Here is a 16,425-nt window from a genome sequence, read left to right as displayed (position 1 = left end):
ATTTTAGGTAAGAGTAGAGTTCATATTCTATTCCTAGTCACTTAGTAGAGACTGTAGCACACATAAGAATGGTACAGAGGAACTGAGAAGATAAGCAAATGTGGTTACAAGATATTTTTTTGTACATGGAAGGAAAGTTCATATTTGTATTTGTTATGGCTTAACCCCAGCTGGAAATGTAACCACAATAGCCGCTCACTTCCCAGCTTCCCACCCCCAAATAGGGGAAAGAATCGAAGGGGAGGGGAGAAACTTGTGAGCTGAGATAAACACAGTTTCATCAAGTAACAGAATACTAATATACTACTAGTAATAATAATATAAAATGGAAATAGAATATAAAATAGAAAACAATGCAATTTCTCACAAACTCTGTCTGCACTGAGCAGCCAGTCCCAGGACGCAGCACCTGGTCCAGAACAGCCAATCCCAGAGAGAGAAGAAAGAAAAAGGCAGAAAGGCCCAAAGGCCTCTGCAAAATGACAGGATGGCAAAGGCTGAACTAAAAAAATTCCAAGCAGGACTTCCCTAAACAGGTCTCCATCTTGACTCTGAGCTGCTACAAGACTAGCCAGAAGATCCCGATTCTCCTTAAATAAGCAGCATGATACTAATGCATGGAATACTCTTTTTGATCAGTCTGGATGTCAGTCAACCTCTGTCCCATCTATGCACCCTTCCAAGCTGCCTCACACTTGTGGGTAGAGCTCGGAACATCCTTGGCTTTCAGACCAGAACAATTAAAAACATTAACTTTGTCCTGGGGTATTTTCTTCTTCTCAAACTAAATCCAAACAATGATCATGCTAGCTATGAAAAAGAAAGGTTTCTAACTGCATGAAGAAAAATTAACTAATTTTCAGTAAAACCAACACAGCATTTAAATAAATGTGTATACATTAAACTTTTGCCAAAATATAACTTAAATATTATCACAGAAAAAAAAATGCCAAAGGTGGTGTTTCAAAGTGAGCATTTATTTTCTTAAATATTCAGGGTTATAGTGTTTCTGTTTTAAAAGTTGGAGGAAAAATACTGTCAGGTACATTGAAGCAAAAAAAGTAACCAAAATAAAAATGTCTGGCCAAAACAGGCATTTTGAACATGTCAGCTCATGTCCTACCCTCCTACCCTCAAAGTGATGCATGAAGTAGGGAGATACTTCTGTATATATTGTTATATGTAAGAGAGTTCTTCGAAGGGAACTCCAGTCTACCATATGTTATAAGAAAGGCTACGCAGTTATGTTAATTTATTTTTGGTCTTGTTGTTTAAGCAAGTTAAATAGATACATAAAACTTACATGAGTTGTTGGCACGCAAGTTACTGCTTCCTGGGGACTGCAGCAAGTTACTGAAACCTTTTTGAAATGATGTCAGGGTTTTTTTTGTAATTGAATATGCATATTTTACATGTTGGATGCTGAAACACACTTTTTTTGGCAGGCTCTTTCAACAGATGCACATGCTGGGGCCCTATTCTGGGAGGTCTTACAGCATACATAAGTCAATATTTGTGCATAATTTATAAAACTGAGCAGTGGAACATGGCTTTTCCATCAAATTTACACAATCATATTTCCCTCACTTCATTTTTTGCTTAAGCAAAACAGGATGTAGAAGCCCCAAAGATGTCAAAGATTTAAAAAAAAAAAAAAAAAAAAAAAAAAAAAAAGATGAAGAACTAAATGGTATTAGTGAATTCTGGTAGAAATTTACATTTATTCTGAAGGAAAAGTACAAATGGAAAACAGAAACAAAGGTGAGTATTGAAAAATTGTAATTAGTCTTTCAATCCATACTCTCAAGTCTCTGAATGCTTCTCTTTAATTAGCCTGTCTTTCAATTTCTTTCAGGTTTTGATGAAAGAGATAAGCACAGGCAAGGTTGTACTGAGCAGAAACCATGTCTAAAGTATTCATAATATTAGTTAAAGAGTTGCCTACAGTTCTTCTAGTTCTTTATATTACCCTCATGCATTCCAACTGTAAGAAAGGGAAGACACACAATAAACATGCTTGTGAGGAAAATTAATTGCTGTGTCTCAAACATGATGTTATAGTGACTGAGGGTCACTGAATTCAACCCACTAATTTATGGTACAGCCATAGTGATTAGAAATCCGTTGAAAAAAATAATGATCTTAATACATCAACCATTTTCTATACAGAGCAAAGGTTGCACAGATATTAAGATAAATATTTTTTATTTTTTTTTACTTTCTGCCAAATTATCAACAACAAAAATATACCATATAAACTAGATGCAATCGTAAAAGACAGTAAAGATCTCAGAGGGTAGTGGTGTTTTAATGTATATCCTGTATTTTCATAAGTAAAGAATGACAATCATATGCTGCTGGGCAGAGAATCAATAAATATTATAATGAATATCAGCTATATCCAGTGAATACTTGGTACAGAACAGCTTATGTATCCCTGAATGCACTAGTGTAAGGGTTTTGGAGCTCTTGTTGTAGAAAATAAACCTGAACTGTGATTGCTGTGGATTAGAATATATTTTATTAGATATTATATATTTTATTATATATTTTATTAATAACAAATTATACCAACATAGTGAGTACCTTAACAGAATCACTCTGAAATATTTAGAAATGCAATAAACTCTTACGACGATCCCTCATTTTAATATTTTTTAAAACATATTCTTCCATTTAGTCAAATTTAAAAGACAGCGATAAGACCAATAGTGTTCCTGGAAGAGCTATTTTGAGTGTTTGCACACATGGACTCTAAAATGTGCTGGCCTAATTTTCTTCTCTTTTGCCTACACTTTTATTTTTCTGAGGGATCAAGTCTTCTGATTATAGGTTATGTCTGATCACTGGTTTTATGTTGCCACTCTACCATGGGATCTGAGTGTATGTTGCATTATCACACAGCTTCAAGGTTTATAAGAAAAGTTTAATGAAGCCTTTATAATGTGCTGGTTTATTTTGACAAATGATGACAGCATGTCATTGATTATTTATTATTTAGAAATGCAGGACAAGAAGACAAACTGAAAATCCATTTTGATCATCGGAACCTGTCATCAGCTGCTTTCAGTTACTGGCTTGAATTTAATTCCTATCAAGAAACAATGACAGAGTGATGACCAAACCTCAGAATTTCTCATCCAAGAAAAAACATCCATTAGTAAATATATTAGCTAAAGTCTTTTGATGTACAAATCTGAGAACTGGGCTATTCCTTTATTTCTGGTATGGTAAAAACTCTGCAATAAGTGCCTTATCTATAGTATCTTGTTACTCCTCCTTCCAGAATTGAGAAATACTAACTTGTAATAGATAAGTAAATAACTAAATTAAAAAAAAAAAATATATATAAAATCTTAAAAAAGGCTATCATGATTTCTAGAGTTTTAGATAATGTCTCACATTGGCTTTGTTTGTATTACCACAAATTATAAAGAGTAAATAACTTTGCTTTGTGATGAAAGATTTTTATTACCTCTGTTCTTTAGTAAAACTGTACATATCAAATGACCAAGAAGCCAGAAAACAAACAAACAAAACAACCACAAACAAACAAAACCCAACCAAGCAACCAACCAAACAAAAAAAAAACCCCAACAAAAACAAACCAACCAACCAACCAATCGCCCCCCCACAACTGGACTGAACCTAACACTCTTTCATGCAAACTTGAGTGGATATCCAGATCTTTTCAAATGCACAATAAGTTAATTGTTTTCCCAAAAAACTGAGATAAAATTAAACAATTTCAACTTAGATTTGCTTTGAGTATGGAGATTTATTCATATAGTTCTAGTTTTTAGTGCAAGCCTTTGCTTTATACACTGCACAGGAAAAAATACATGGTAACAGATATTTTTTACTCCACAGACAGAAAAATGAGCAACAACTCTGATGGCTTCACAAGTTCATGCTATTCCATGATAATGAAGAAGAGCTATTCTGATGACAAGCATGAACTGCCAATTTCAGTAACAGTTTTCAGTTACAAAGTTTAGATTTGGACATGAACTTTCTAAAGAATACAAAATAATCAGTTTTGGCTCCTCTTATTAAAAAAAAAATGAAAAAAAGGCATTTCAAAGGCGTTTCAACTCAAGGAAGTAAGAGTTCTTTTACAAAATACACTAGGCATCGTACTGCTGTGCACCTTTTACCTATGAGTGAGCTGATGTACATAATGACTCCACATCACACTGCAAAATCTGTGAGTGTCAGGAATACAAACTAGCTGTTGTTACTAATTATAGCCACCAGACCACATTCCCACTAGTCAAAAGACATTCCATTTCAGGAAAGATGTCTGGAGATTGGTGCTAACAAAATGTTATTTTCCAAAAATCCTAACTTGAAATAGCTAAAAGAATCATTGGGAAAATAGACCAAGAGTTAACAACAACTTTCACATTCCTGACAACTTTTATTGGCATTCTACTGCAGACACTGCTTTTTACATCTTAATGTAATAAATTTCAAATAGAATTATAATGATGTCAAAGACATTGTGTTAGATCTGGCATCAAGAACATAGTTTACATATACAGTGATAAACTTCCTTATATAAAAGAGAGTACTAGATAAGAATTCAGTTTTATCAAGCGTATCATAATACAAACAACTAGAATAATGAGTCTAAGGACAATTTCCCAGTATGCAGATGTGACTAAATTAGGTGGAACACCAAGTAATGAGGAGTAATAAAGAAGGACTTGAATCACTGAAGAAATACGCCTGAGTTAATTTATAGTAAATAAGCTTTGACAAAGATGGATGTATCGTTAGATGCTAAAAGGGAAAAAACCTCATCTGTGTGAATGGAATGGTGTAGAAGTCTTCTCATTTCAGACAGATAACCCTGACCTCTGCCAATACCATATGTGGCATACTTTATATATTAGCAGCACTTTATGTATAAATATTGTTCCACAGTAACAATAACATGAAATTAGAAGAAAGACTGTGAAGCAACAAAAGGAAGCAAATAGGAAGGGAAAAAAAATTAAAAAGGAATAAGAAGTGGGAAAAACTGGAAGTATAAAGTATTTCAAGTTCTTTTGAAACCTTCAAAGCTAGATTCAAATACAGATGGAAGAGAAGGATCCTGCTTTAGTAGGAAAATTCAGTAGACTGAACACTCAGTCCTTTTCTAGGTCTAAATCATTATTATTCTTTGTAAGATTAGCAAGTTCTGGTTTCTTTTTCAAGTGGAAAAATGTTGTTAAATGTTACATTTGAAAATGCAGTAGCTTTCTCCTACTTTTTCTATTTTTTCTGCACTTCTTTCCCTACATTGAAAAGTTTCAACAGAAAGAGAGTTTGGAAATTTAGTAAAGATAAGCATTTCAAACTCTATCTGCTTACCTAAAACTTGAACCAAAGTAGCCTAGAAAACGTGTTGAAATAGCAGCCTGTACATACACACATGTACCACGATATACTGGCATTCTATTAAAGATGTGCATTTGCTGACTGCTAGCCTATATGTTTAGATTTCATCAGGCCCTTTCAGTGCTAAGGCCTGTTCAGTGACTCTAGAAGGCCTTTCTGTCCCTTTTTAATTACCCAGATTGTCACTAACTGCAGTATTATTCTCCCTCTTAATTTACCAAAGTCACCACCCCTGGCCTAGATCCAACCCCAATTTAACAATTTATTTTACCTTCAGAGTGAGCTATCTTAATCAGTTTCTTTCATCTCCTCAGCCTGCTATCTGAGAAATAACCACAAATGAAACCCAATGTTAAACCTGTGCCAAGATCTCCTTCTCGTGTATAGTACTCAGACACAGACAGATTCAGAAAAGAACTCTTATTTTGTTGCATCCAGTGATTTCATCAGGGTTCTGAAACATAAATTTTAGATCCCAAAATGAAATTCAATAACCAAAGGCTCTCTGTGTCCTTAATTTTGTCAATGTGACTGATTCCCAAAGTTATTGAAATATAATGTAAAGCTGAAGAATGACATTTCTTTTCCAGTTCTACTTTTAATTTCCTGATACTTGTTACAACTATCAATACATCTGTGCGTCAAGAAAGCAAGCAAGCCTAGTAAGTGTTAGTGCTTTTATGTCTTGACTATTGCAGCTGGTCATTGGTGAAGTGGATTGTAAACTGAAAGCTTCTGAGATTTTCTATTTGTATCCATCACTGGAATAAGTCTGATGACATATTAAGATGAAACACGACAATAACAAGCAGAAAAGATGTGGTTTTCAGATCATCTATTGACCATAAAATGAGTGAAATGTTTAACATAATAGAATTTATGCTATACTGCTTCTTGTTCTTTCTTTGCTGGGAGAATTAATATGACAGTTCTTTCTCTTTTAGTCTGTGACTGTTAGAAAATGGCTGCTGTACATAAAGTAATAGAAGTTACTGTCAGTCTCTTTTTGGGCCTTTTCGGTATAATCTCATCTACAAGAAAACTAGTTTTTGTTTTGTGTTGGACTCTGAACTATACCTGTTCCCAAGGGAAGAGGAAGAACAAGTATTTTTTTTTCAAGAGTAGCAACACACTGAAATGTGGTTTAGGCATGATTATAATCTTATATATTAATTTGTAAATAATGGTTGAAGTTCAAGCTTACTATGAACAAAGAGTTGATTATGCAAAATTATACAATCAGCAATTTTCCATAGTAGTTGAATATTCTGAAAACCATAAAATATAATGTAATAAAGACAGGAAAATACTTGTATTTCCTGGAGTAAAAATTAGTTTGAACTAAATGCTATAAAATAAACAGAAATCTCAGCACTATCTTAATACCAATACAGTATTTCTTCAGGATTTCTGGCATGTCTCAGGAGACGAAATGATCTTCCAGAGAAGCAGCATGAAGCAAATTCTAATGTGTTTGTACATGTATTTTCCATCAAGAAATCTTATAATCATTGGTTTCACAAGGGATATTTTACTATAAGGGCATTCTTGAAATGGAACCTCAACAGTAGAATTAATATAACCTTGAATAAATATCTCTTGTGAGAGACATGACCAAAACTAAAAACAATATTAATAATAATTACCAGAGCTAGTTTATATCTGTGCTAATACTAGTACTGCTTTTGCCAAGTCATTGTTTTCCTTTATTTCTTTACACACCCTCTCTTTATCTCTTGACTAATTTGAAGATGCTTACACAATGGAGATTGCCTTTTTGCTGTATTGCATGTGTCTAGTCTGTTTCTTTGGTGTATAGGCACATATTTCTAACAGCAATTATTATTAGAAGCAGGGCTACTTTTCATTTTTCTCAGTATGTATGAAGTCAGAAGGAGCAGAAGACTAGAAGAATTTGAAAGCAAATTATTTGTGTCAGAGAGAGTGCCAATGAGTGACTCTGTTTTGGGTAAATGCACTGACTGGTGTATGTTTGGGGTTCAAATAAACTAGTAATGAGAGTGGAAGCCAAAGGACGCCATAAGATTACTTCATTAAGAGTCCTTTTATTTTGTCCACAAATAAATAACATTTCATCACTCCATAAGATCAAATAAATTAAACCTATTATGAGCTAGTGAATAACCGAAGTCAACAGAGACACTGATTTCTGTCAACCAAGGATGGGCAATCAAAAGGTGTTCAATAGCTGCAGAAAAGAAAGGAAGTGATACAACTGATCACATACTGGTTACTTAAGTGCCATTGTCTGTACAGCACTCTGACTATACCATATCCATGGTCGCCAAGGATAATACTTCATAAATTATTTATTAACCTGAAGACACTCATGATGTTCAGTTAGAAAATTAAACAGACCATTCCCCCCTCCATGCTTTCATTTGTGTCTCTGAAGCATCAGTTTTAAACCACCTGACAAAAGCACAGTTGTACCTTTGAGCACCAACAGCAGGATTTGCTGTGATTCCGCTCTGAACTGCATAGTTAATCTCTTATTTAACCAGCTGCCTCAATGAACACATCAGCAAGTGTTAGCTCTAAAGCTTCTCTGTATAACTAATGAAAGAATTATCAATGTCAGTACCACAGTCAGATTATCCTGTCCTTAACATGGTATAATAGTATATTATATAGCACAGATGTTAAAAGTGTTTTCCCAAGTGAGATATCCCAGCGTGTGGGGGTTTTTGTTTGTTTGTTTTAATTATTGGTACTATTCACAATAATTATCTTCATCATCATCATTTCTATGCTAACTCTACAAAAAATATGTATTTTTCAAACACACAAACAAATTTGGTTTTCAGATGTACATCTCTCAGGACAGAATAAGCCTCTGAGGAAAATCCTTAAGGAACTCTGGTTGGCTGTATGTAGAGAAAACAGCCTAGCTTAAAGCACATCCAAGGTTTTCTGTCCTCTAATTCCAGCATGTGGCTACTTCGCAGCACTGTAAAGTGTATTTGAGCTCAGGTAGGAGTGAGTGAAGAGGTTAGTTCTTTTTTGTACATGATCACATTTATTTTCCTGTAGGACAATAGGTACAATAAAAAGTATGTTGGGGTTTTTTGCATAATAAATTTTGGGTTGTTTTGATAATAGCTGGAGGGTATCTGTCAGTTTCTAGCATGATCCTGGGAATTAAAGAAGCATCTACTGTCTTGTAAAATAGAAAATATAACTCTGCTCAATTTAGGAATCTCCCGAAGGTGCTGGGGTTGAATATTCAGACAAATTCAGAAAGCATGGGAATAAAAGAATTTTAAATGTGCCTTCAAGAAGCACAGTACTTGCTCCTAAACCCTGAGTTAGCTGATGTTGGCAAAAATATTTATCCAGTTCCTCCAGTTAGACTCCAGAAAATTAAATGAAAAAAAAAAAAATAAAGAGCAAACCCAAAACTAAACAAAAATTCACAGAGAAAGTCATTATAGGATCCTAGTCTATGGAGACAAAAACACTTCTATTACTTGATGATGCGTAATCAACATGTCACACAATGGAAGAATATAAAAGTTGCTAACAAGTGTACTTTCAGGGTGGTTAATATTGGTGATCAGAAATGTGTTTTACTGGGATCATTGATAAGAACTTCCATGTTTATTATTTTGTATTGAAATGGATAAGCAAAATGCAATCATATTTATTGCTATCTTCTCTTTATTTACAATTTTTTTTCATAGATTTGACATAGATTTCCAGGAATGTGGACAACATTTTTTAATGCTGGCAACACTAGGGAATTTCACAAAATAGAGGGTTATGAGATTGACTTTCTGTCTCTTGTTTAATTGCCTGTTTGATGCTGAAGTTCATTCTTGTTGAAATCTCTAGTACAAAGATTTGCAATATTAATAGCCTCAAGCTATTTTGGGTCTAAGTCAGTCCTTATGGAGACAGAGTTTGGGCAAATTTTCTCCTCCCCACCCTACCCTGAGTTTCATAGTCAATCAGTAGTTTAACAAGGAATTTGACCAAAAGACTAGATCAATTAGGATCTTCATGTATAAAAACTCTTACATAAATAATTTTGTAAAGTCTAAATGTGAAAATTTGCAGCTGAAACATCAATTATTAAACAGGAAGTACTTAAAAGAAAGATTTGCTAAGGCTGGAGTGCACTGCAAAGAAAAGTGGAATATCTAAATCTTCAATGGAATCATGAACTTTTCTATCATTTGCAACCTCATGTTTCCACATGCTAATGCTCGCGGCTCTGTAAGTGGCACTTTAACTTATAGCTGAATGTTATCTACATAAGACTTGAGAAAACATGGCCACTGGCTCCCCAAAAGACCTGGAAAACCTGAAGCTATAGAGTAGGTCAGAAGATGATTGATGCCAATATCCCATTTCTGAGCTAAAACTTTCCTTTTGATGTGTATCTGTACAGTTTTCACCAATCACAGTATAGGATGATGAAATACATTAAAATAGAGTTTTCCCACTGACTTCAATAAAACAGAGATTTTGTTTACAATTTCAGCCTTTTATTGTATGTAACCCTGGTCTGTTCCAGCACATCTGGAGATTTCTCTTGTAAGACATGGTTTTATTCTGGATGTGTTACTATCAGAATACACTGGAGGCTAACTTGAGAGCACCTGGCCTACTGAGGCTATTTGTGTGGAAAGTACTGCTGCTTTGATGACATTCTCCACAGTGGCAATGAGTCATTCTCATGGAAAATGCGAGATGCTCATGAGACTCAAGCAGCCCAACATGCAACAGTATCTAGTGGAGTGCCTCAGGGGTCAGTATTGGGGCCAATATTATTCAATATATTCATTAACGATTTGGACGTGGGAACAGAGTGTACTATCAGCAAGTTTGCTGATGACACTAAGCTGGGAGGGGTGGCTGACACGCCAGAAGGCTGTGCTGCCATCCAGTGGGACCTGGACAGGCTGGAGAGTTGGGCAGGGAATAACCTAATGAAATTTAACAAGGGAAAGTGTAGAGTCCTGCATCTGGGCAGGAACAACCCCAGGTTCCAGTATAGGTTGGGAAATTACATATTAGAGAGCAGTGTAGGGGAAAGGGACCTGGGGGTCCTGGTGGACAACAGGATGACCATGAGCCAGCACTGTGCCCTTGTGGCCAGGAAGGCCAATGGCATCCTGGGGTTTATTAGAAGGGGGGTGGTTAGTAGGTCGAGAGAGGTCCTCCTTCCCCTCTACTCTGCCCTGGTGAGACCACATCTGGAATATTGTGTCCAGTTCTGGCCCCCTCAACTCCAGAAGGACAGGGAACTGCTGGAGAGGGTCCAGCATAGGGCAACAAAGATGATTAAGGGAGTGGAGCACCTCCCTTATGAAGAAAGGCTGAGGGAGCTGGGTCTCTTTAGTTTTGAGAAGAGGAGACTAAGGGGGGACCTCATTAATGTTTATAAATATATAAAGGGTGAGTGCCATGAGGATGGAGCCAGGCTCTTCTCAGTGGCAAACAATGATAGGACAAGGGGTAATGGGATCAAACTGGAACACAAGAGGTTCCACTTAAATTTGAGAAAAAACTTCTTCTCAGTGAGGGTGACAGAGCACTGGAACAGGCTGCCCAGGGAGGTTGTGGAGTCTCCTTCTCTGGAGACATTCAAAACCCGCCTGGACATGTTCCTGTGCTACCTCACCTAGGCGTTCCTGCTCCAGCAGGGGGATTGGACTAGATGATCTTTTGAGGTCCCTTCCAATCCCAAACATACTGTGACTGTGACACTGTGAATATGGCCATGGTAATTAGAATAAGGTTATGGACATCTTGGTTGCCAATGCTATCACCAGCAAAGTATCTGTAGACCCTAATATCATGCCCATGTCAGTGAGGGTAAAAGGGACACTTGCTAAGGGACACAAATATGGAAACCTTGTGTATCTCATTGTCAGCACTGCATTCACCTCTCTTCCCAGACTATCAAGACACTCTGACCAGAGCTCTGTAGGGGCGCTGCCTTCCAAACCAGATATCTAAGACAGCCAGTGCTGTTCAGGAGACTGCATCTCTGGATCATTATGGCTCTGTCAGAATACCGTTCCTTGGGGTGTCTATGCTTTCCTCTAAGAGTTCTCTGAAACCACCTTGTCCTTCTCTCCTCTCTTCCAGATCGACATAATGTACTGCCACACTAAGATGACTGGGGATACATTGGCATCACCACCAACTGCAGCCCATGCTAAGCTGTGTGCTACATCACAGTGTGTAGGCACTGTACAGGGGTCAAGCCAGCGTGACTGCCAGAATCGGGTCAGACATGCCATGAAATCAGGTAAATGAGACATCTTCTTGATAATGATGTCTGTGGTACACTACACAGGCCCAAATCAGACCCTGGAGCCTAGAGCATCTTCATTGGAGTAGCATCCAGAAGTGAATGAGCCTATGAAGCTGTTATCTCCCCATTTGAAAGATTAACTGTACTAGACAGCCACAGACACAATGTAGAACACATGAGTAATCACAAATTACTTATGAAAGTATAATTAAGCCATGCTGTTCTGAATAATCTGGGTCCGCTGCACTTACAGGCATTTTTTTGGACTTACTTCTTCTGAGAGTTTTTTGGGACAGGTAGAAACCCAGACAGATTGAATTTAAGGAATTAAGAGGGCAGGATGAAGCTGAATGCTCCATGTAGAACATGGGCCTTTAAACAGCAGCAGGTGACTGATATTTTGTTCCAGGAACAAAAAATAAATATATATATTTTCTGTATTTCATTTGATTGTTTCCAGTTATTTCAGTGTATGTTTTTGCTATTTTATGTAGGTTTTCTGTAGTGAAGTGAAGTATGAAGGCTGATTTATCTGCAAAAGACACACAAAGGGAGAAGTCTCATCAGACACTTGGGAAAGAAAGTACACATTTCACAAATTTCACAAATGAACTGTTAATTTCTTTCCCATTTCAGCACCCCTGGACTTAGGGACATTGAAGCAGCTGTGATGAGAATGATGGATGTTCCAAACTGGTTGCCACTGAACTCCTGAATTTTAAAAGCTCACAGAGTGAAGAAAATGAAAAACCTCTGTTTTGTCAGACACAAAGTTACCATAGCATGGCTATCATGCCAACGACTAGCTTTGTGTTCATATCTAACACAAAATCCTAGAACCATTTCTAGAATACTTTTTCATCATAAGGCTGTGATGTCTTTAACTTCTAGAAGAGTTTGTTTTATTATTATTGTGCTTGCATTGATCATGTGTTCAAGATTTGATCTCAATTTATTCATACACTTCTAAGAGTTTATTTACATGTATTTTGGAACCCTCAATATCCAAGCATCACAAGTATTCCCACACAGTCATTAAATCCCTTTATGAAGATCAGGAATTTACTTCTGATTTTCTGAGATTCAGTGATCAGTAGGTTTTATTACTGGGTCTGTGTATCTGTTGAAAGGCTTTGCTAATAGCTCATTGTACCTGCGCAAAATTAGATATGCTTAGACTGCAAAAATTAATTCAATATGCAACTTTGCAAAAGAAACAATGTCTACCTATTATCAACATTTTTTGCAACTAGATCTCTGCAAACCTGTATAGACTTTCCGAAATAGAGTTTGTGTCTGAAAGAGCCCAGTTTTCCCAAGGTCAGATTGCTCTGGGAACTCAGATATGATTTATGCATGGTAACATAGATCAAAAGTGTGTCAGAAGAAGGACATAATTATATGAGACAAAAATATGAAAAAATAATGAGGTAGTTTCCTATTCAGGTATCTACATACAGGCCTTAATCCTTTCCAGGCAAAGGAAGACAAGAAAAATGAATGCAACAGGGTATTTCAGATCCAATTTTATGTCTTGCCTTCTTGTTTCTGAAACAAGGATTTTCTGGAAAAAAAAAAAAAATTGGACAGCAGGGGCCTTTTCTGAGTTTAATAGGATATACATTAAAACATACATACCCATATAAATATGAAAGTATAAATATGTGTAAGATGTGAATATAGACTCAATAGGATATAATAACTGGATGAGCACAATCTTGAATACAAGAAGAGTTGCTGAAATGTGTTAAAATCTCAATCATATGTGACCATATGAGAATAAAGAGTTAGATATCAAAGGATTTTTTAACACAACTGGAAAATATACATTTTTTCATTCATGACACTAAGGCAATTCTTAAAATCCTGCAAGTACAGTGTAACTTCTAAAGTAGGCACTAGTAACACCGTAAACCTTTAAAGACGAGTCGAGGACAAAGTCAGATTCAAGTTATAATACAGAAAACATAACCTTTCAGTAAGACCAATTTGAATAATTCCCAAATATGATTAAAAACTGAATAATACTCAGTACCATCTCAGGTGTGATGAAGTAAACCAATTTGGGTAATGGGGTTTATTTAAAATGTGGGAGTTCCATCTATCCCACATAGTTATCTCACACCCTCGCTCACTGGCTCCCCCCACTGGACCAGGTTCCCTGTATCTCCAGTTCCCACTCATGAGGTGGATGCTGACCTAGGAAAGTTGGGCAGAAGGTTGTACAAGTAAAAGCCATCCTGATGCTTGCAGGTACCTGTGCTGGGGATCACAAACCAAGGTTCCTGGACATTCCCTAGCATTCGTGTCCACACAGATCTCTGATCTCTTGGACTTTCCCCTACTTCTCCCAGTCACAATCTCTTCATCTGGGCAGCCAGCAGGACACTCAGTATGCAAGTTAAATACTGTGCACTAAGAAGTTAATTGCCTACATCCAGGAAAAATAATTTGCATAGGACAAAGGAGGCTGTCTCTGTATCCTTCTCTTAAACTAAGAGCTGTTGAAGTGAGGGCAGAATGCTGTTACTGCATGGTATTATTCAGTGGTATTTTAAAGAAAAATGCATGATCAAAGAAAGGTGGAAGTCCAAAATTCCCTCATAGTTAAATGAGACATTCTACCATAAAATCTGTGTGGTTTTCATTTCAACATTAGTCTTTAAAAGTACTTCTGATATTTATTTCATGTCATTTACATTTTTTTGACATACTGCCCAGCTTGTGACAGAAAATTATTCAGAAATTATAAACTTGGTTAGAAAGAGTTTTCAGTAATTTTCTTTCTAACAGTGTGTTGTGTGTTAAACAGAGGAGTCATCTTTTGACACATTATCTAAAAATGTGTTCTGCCTTTTAATTCCTTCTCCAATGACTTCTGCCATCTGCCTGGAGCTGCAAATGTCATTTAGGACAGAAAAAATAAGAAAAAGAAGGGAAAACACTGAAATAAAAGTATAAAAATATCGAGACCACAACATCAATATTTAAAGATATAAGAATTTTGTAAAGATATCAACACAATTTATTCCACTAGAAGAAATTAAAAAAAAAAAAGAAAAAAATTAAATACCAGAGAAAAGAAATACTAAAAATTCTATTAGTGAAAAGAGTGAACAAGAAGCGAAGTAGGTGTACATACAGTATAGTGGCATTAAAATGAATAGTATACTATGGAAAGGGGATATAATGGCCATTATGTATTTAGAATTTAATAAGCAAAAAAATAATATTGGAAGAGACTTACAAGCAAAAAAAAAAAAAAATTGTCTCTGCTTTTCTTTTAGAAGATTTAAGTTTTTAAATCTAGGTAATTCTCTTTAAAGAAATATTACCAGATAAATTTGAAATCTTTTTAGAAGTCATCACATTCACTGAACAAAGTTGACAGCCTGCATCTTAAACCCTTCTGGAACTTCAAAATATCTGGTATGTTTGTAAAACAAGAACATATTGGCAATAGCTTTTTTTTAATCAAACATATCTTTGCAATTTCTGTGCCATAGCACATTACAGCTGATTATATCATATTACAGTATGTGTTGATGTAACCATAGCAATCATTATATTCATTCTTGGAATTTGTAGGACACATGGGTTCTCCAGAGTGTTCAAACATTTGTTCTAAAAATGCAACATTTTATTTTCAAAAATAAATTATTTTTAAAGAAAATTCAGAGATTTTATAGAATGTTCAGATGTTAAAGGAGTTGTTATGCATATATAGTCCAGTTTAATGTACTTATTTCATGCTTACATTTCTCATTTGCTGTTAATCAATCTAAATGAAGTATAATCTACTGTGCCCACTATGCATGATGCCTGGCATTGATCAATTCACTACACCCTTATGTACTGCTTTAAGACTTGATCTGGAATTTAGAAGCAGTAAATCCCTGGGGAGCCAAGAGTCGAGACCCCTCAGAAGTACAACAGAAAGTGATAAATTAGATTGTTTAATTATGAACATGAATATAGGTTATTTGTAATCTCAATAAATCATGCAACAATATCTATACTGGGTAGAGTCTTAATTCACCCTTTCAAGGAAGAGCCCTGACCTGTAATTTGCCTTTATTGAGCAGATAATGGAAAGATCATATGATAAGGCTGAAGAGGGAATAAACAGATGTTAAAGAATGAGAATTTTCAAATGCCAAAATCTAGGAATATATTGAACTGTTATGCTAGTGTATAGCAGTACGATTGTTGTAAGGAGTAGAAGGACAAGTATAAAGGTAATTGTATAAGGAATAGTCAGAACCTTATGGGGTGGCAGTCAAGACAGCTACCAGACCTTTGGAAAAAGAAGTATGGGATAGCTTTCTAGAATATACTTTGATTGGAAGGGATAAGCAGGAGAGCAGACACAAGGGTTTTGGAATCATTTTTATGTTCTTTTTGTGACCATGGCAAGTGACTCAATCCCAAATGTAACACTGCATGTAATGATAATTGTTTTTATAAGCTTCTCTATGATCGGAGCCTGAAAAAAAAAAAACGGGATCATGGAGAATATAATGCAAAACTAGGCTTATTTATTCTAATGAAAATTTGTATGCAATTTATTACTTTCAAATGTAGTATGAAGTAATGAACACTTCAGAATGCAACAGTATACAACTTCCTTCAGTCTTTATTGTTCACCAACTAGACTGTGCATGAATCTCAGGGTACTTTTGATTAAAAACCTCTCTGGCCAAAATTTTCAAATTTGTTTTCTGAAGACGGACTACTAAAACAATGAC

The sequence above is a fragment of the Columba livia genome, chromosome 4 (genome assembly GCF_036013475.1).
Source record: "Columba livia isolate bColLiv1 breed racing homer chromosome 4, bColLiv1.pat.W.v2, whole genome shotgun sequence".
Lineage (NCBI taxonomy): Eukaryota > Metazoa > Chordata > Aves > Columbiformes > Columbidae > Columba > Columba livia.
This window is presented reverse-complemented; position numbering follows the sequence as displayed.